Below are 5000 nucleotides of genomic sequence, written 5' to 3' on the forward strand. Positions count from 1 at the left end.
TTTATACACCTTCCTACTATATATGTATATATATATATATATATATATATATATATATATATATATATATATATATATATATGCACACACAACACACACACGCACACATATATACACATAGAGACATACATACACATACATGTCAGAAGTAAATAGACACACCATAAGACATCGTTTTATGTTTATTCAAACTTGTAAGGGTTTATATGTTTTTTATTAATTGACATTTTTATGTTTCAGGTTCTATATGTGACTGTTTAATGTTGCCACGCCCAAAAATCTTTGGAACTGTCTGAATTTCAAACAGGCCGTATTGTGGGTCAATCAGAAGGTAGACATAGTCAGCGTAAAATCACAAAAAACCTTGGGATCCCGCTTTCTACAGTTGATAGAGTGATTGTGAAATTCACAAGAGAGTGTAAGGGGTCTGCATCACCTAGCCCAGATTAACCAGGGCCCTCTGACAGGATCCTTTTCTTTGCTTAGAGAAGTGTGGAGGATAATCCTCATTGTAAGGCCTCTGACATAGCAGAACAAGTTGATGTCAATCCCAGAATAGCTGTGAGGTATCTCCACAAACTTGGTTACTATGGCAGAGCAGTAAGAAGGAATCCACTTCTTCGACCAGTTAACACCAAGCGGTGAAAAGATTGGGCTAGTGAGCTGGTGGAGAGGCCACTAGCATTTTGGGACACTGTCATATTCTGTAATGAGTCTAGATTTACTGTATTTCCTGACAGTAGTCGAGTGTGGGTCTGGAGACTTTGAGATCAGGAATTTGATGCGAAAGGATTGCAACCAACAATGAAACATGGCAGCTATTCTTTGATGGCCTGGGAAGCAATTTGGAGCAATGGTTGATCTGAGCTGGTGGAGTGTGAGGGAATCATAAATCCAAATAAATATGTGCCCATATTGCAGAAAGGACTCCTTCCAATCTTCTCCAGTCGTAAAATGATTAAAAGTGATTAAAAAAGCAACGTGAAATAGTGTCTTGCTCACGGACACAACGAGCTGTCGGGAATCGAACTCGTAACCCTACGATCGCGAGTCGAATACCCTAACCACTAAACCACGCGCCTTCACACACACACACACACACACACACACACACACACACATAATAGAGAAATAGATTATTTGGTACTACTACAATTGCTTCGTTAAGAGTCTTTATTCTGACGCAAACATGATACAGTCAGGCATGCAGTACGCACAACATCTATAAGGCCATGCAATGTTTCACAACTCCCAACGCATCAGGTTTACCATATAAGCAAGCAGTGACATGTTGATTAACCAAGAGATCATCAACAAGAGAAATTTCTAGTTCATTAAACTTAGCAACCTCGCTCATAAAGACTGGAACTGGTAGAACATACTTGTATACCAGCAGACTGCCGGGGTCAAGCATGACATTTGACTCCCTTAAAATAGATTCTAAGACAGGTACCGGCGTGGTTCTAAAAAAAAAAAACCCAATTTACTGTGTTATATTGTGTTACACATTAAAGAGTGACATGGCTAATAAATTCCAGCGTTACTTATTCATTTACTTAATTCGTCTGGATTAAAATGTTCTGATTAAATATTGCAGAGCTAATAGAATTTTAGCTTTAATAGAGACCCACCTAATCCAGGGAAAAGAGCTTAAGAAAAGCCGCGGATTAGCGAAGGTCTCTGCGAATTTCCGAGGAAGTGAGAGGAAAGGTGGAGGAAAGAAACGGAAAAGAAATAATTAATATACAGAGATGGCCATAATCAGATAATCACCAAACTGGAAACAATGGAATAAATCAAATCGAAACAAATGGTCGACTCATTAACAGAAGACGGCATAAACAAATAAATGTACATCTGAGGCAAATGAAGGTAGTTTAGCCAACAATCAATGTCAAAATAAATTCATGAAATTATGTTACTTAAATGTGGAGGCGCAATGGCCCAGTGGCCCAGTGGTTAGGGCAGCGGACTCGCGGTCGTAGGATCGCGGTTTCGATTCACAGACCAGGTGTTGTGAGTGTTTATTGAGCGAAGACACCTAAAGCTCCACGAGGCTCCGGCAGGGGATGGTGGCGATCCCTGCTGTACTCTTTCGCTACAACTTTCTCTCACTCTTTCTTCTGTTGGCCCGCTCGCTTAGCCAGCGGGGTGGCGTCATTCGAAGGCTAAAACAATGCGATGTGTAGCAACATCTGATAGCCTGGTCGATCACGGTGATGTTACTTAAATACCTTAATTTTTAGAGATCGGTTATTTAGCTGTAATGAAGTTACGGGTTTCTGAAAGGCAGCGAATAATGGAGAAGGAAAAACAGAACTGATATTCCAGAAACCGAAAAACAACAGGAATCTTAACGTTTCTATTAACTTTGCCTTCATCCCTTCAAGAACGATGAAATCAAGAACTGGGTTCGATGTGTTGGCCTTGTATCAAAATTTGACAGAATTATTATTATTATTATTATTATTATTATTATTATTATTTTATTATTATTATTATTATTATTATTGGGACAAGTTTAAGGCGGTGAGCTGGCAGAAACGTTAGCACGCCGGGTGAAATCCTTAGCGACATTTCACTCATCGCTACGTTCTGAGTTCAAATTCCGCCAAGGTTGACTTTGCCTTTCGGGATCGATTAAATAAGTACCAGTTACGCACTGGGGTCGATGTAATCGACTTAATCCCTTCCCCCAAATTTGAGGCCTTGTGCTTCCAGTAGAAAGAATTATTATGGCAACGAATTAAGAGAATCGTTAGCGCCCGGAATTCCTTCCAGCTCTACGTTCAAATCTCGCTGAGGTCAACATTGCCTTCCATCCTTTCGGTGTAACTCACTTGCTTGTTCCCGTCAACATTGCTAGCCCTGAACTCTGCAAAAGAGCTGAGTCTCCGTTCAGGTCACTTATACGCACACACTAATTCACATATTCAGAAACCCGTAGAAGTGTCTCAAACAAAATTCTCTGTCATTTTATTAAAGACGTGACTGAGTTCTGTAAAGAATTCCAATAAGTTTCAAAGAAAAACATGCATCCATATCATTTTGTTCGAAGTAAAAGTGTCTGTTTTCTGGTATATTCCTTTATTTCAGACAGCTTTATATACAATCCCACATGACTTATGCAGAGGGATTTTGTGTTTTTGAACACCGCCTGATGAGAAATACAGTTGTCGGAACAGAATATTATCTCGAAGGCGACATGCTACACGGTAAGACCAGACACATTTCTTTTATATTGTGTGATAGAAATTAACTGCTTCCGTTCATTCTTTCACAGGATAGACTTATATCGTAACACCCAAAAATTCATAATTTGTATGAACATCAGTTGAGCACTACTGGTGAAAAATACTTCGCTCAAACTAATTGTAGATTACGTATTTTGTTACCGAGTGTACACACACACACACGCACATATACACACAGACACACACACGTATGTATATATGTATATATATATATATATATATATATATATATATATATATATATACACGTACACACAGACACATGTATGTATATATGTGTATACGCACACACACACACATAAATACCTATTAACATATACGTGTGTGCATGTGTGTGTGTACATGTGTGCATGTGTGTGCTTGCGTGTGCGCGAGCGTACACACACGCGCACGTGCCAATGTGTTTTATGTATGTTTACCGAAAAGATCAAACGAGAAACAAGTAATAAACTTAGACTCCCCCTTTCTTTCAGCCCTCACCTGACCCCCCCCCCCTCAGCTCCAGAATTCCGAAATAAGCAATGACCAAACTCTTGAATCATGTTTCTGTTTTTAAAGACAGAATTCGCTGTCTGCCAAGGAAGATGCCTCAGCTTTTGTATTACGTCAGAATGAAGAACGAAAAACAGTCAGATTTAGATGCGTCTAACTTCTAAATTCGTTTCGTTCTGCATGAAAAAGAAAAAAAGGGAGACTTGAGCTTTGTTCTTTTTTATGTATGAAGAAACAACAACAACAGCAACAAAAATTATAAAAAGAAGCAGTTACAGCTATTTTTGAAAGTAATGGTAACTTGTACTCAGGCAGCAAGTTGGCGGAATCGTTAGCATCATTTCGTCGGTCTTGACGGTCTGAGTTCAAATTTCGCTGAGGTTCACTTTACCTTTCATCCTTTCGGGGTCGATAAAATAAGTACCAACTGAAAACAGGTGTCAATGTGATAGACTTAACTGCTCCCCCAAACCTCTGGCCTAGTGCTAAAATTTGAAACCAATGGTAATGTGGATTTGTGGATTATGGGAACAATTTGCGCAATCATGAAGATTATGATGAAAATAACTGCCGTCATGGTGCTTATCTGTTTTCCACACACACACACACACACACACACACACACACAGAGAAAGATGGAGTGACAGAGAGCGAGAGAAAGAGAGAGAGAGAGAGGGGGAGGGAGGGAGGGAGGGAGGGAGAAAGAGATGCAGTTGACTGTAGAAGTTTGCTTCTTCACCACATGGTTCCATGTTCTGTCCTATTGCATGGCACCTTGCAGAAGTGTCTTCTACTATAGTCTCGGACCGACCAAAGTCTTCTGGGTGGATTTGGCAGACGGAAACTGAAAGAAGCCCATCGTATATATATATATATATATATATATATATATATATATATATATAAATGTGTGTGTGTATGTGCATGTGTGTGTATACGTGTGTGTGTTTTTGTGTGTGCGCATTTATCCCCCACCACCGTTTGACAACCAGTGTTGGTGTGTCTAAGTCCTCGTAACTTAGCGGTTCGGCAAAAGAGAACGATAGAACAAGTACTAAGCTTAAAGAAAAAATAAGTCCTGGGATCGATTCATTCGACTAAGGATTCTTGGAGGTGGTGCCCCAACATGGGCGCAGCCTGATGGCCGAAACAAATGAAAGATAAAAGATACGCTTATCAATGAACAAGAGGAAACATTAAGCGTACGCAATAACCATCAGAAATACTTTGTGAAAGGGTAGATTTATTCGGGTA

At 39.6% G+C, this 5000-nt stretch overlaps 1 protein-coding gene and 1 long non-coding RNA gene across 2 annotated transcripts in view; both read right to left on the bottom strand.

Moving 5' to 3' along the window:
• The window catches only part of LOC118763071, a 20314-nt gene that overhangs the window by 4715 nt on the left and 10599 nt on the right, over nucleotides 1-5000 (bottom strand). The window lies entirely within an intron of this gene.
• Nucleotides 322-5000, bottom strand: part of LOC118763072 — a 6463-nt gene continuing 1784 nt past the window's right edge. Inside the window, exons 2-3 of the long non-coding RNA XR_004998825.1 lie at nucleotides 812-818; nucleotides 322-704 (exon numbers count right to left, since the gene is read on the bottom strand). This is a non-coding gene — a long non-coding RNA (uncharacterized LOC118763072). The remainder of the gene's footprint in view (nucleotides 705-811; nucleotides 819-5000) is intronic.

Source organism: Octopus sinensis, linkage group LG4 (assembly GCF_006345805.1).
Source record: "Octopus sinensis linkage group LG4, ASM634580v1, whole genome shotgun sequence".
Taxonomy (NCBI): Eukaryota; Metazoa; Mollusca; class Cephalopoda; order Octopoda; family Octopodidae; genus Octopus; species Octopus sinensis.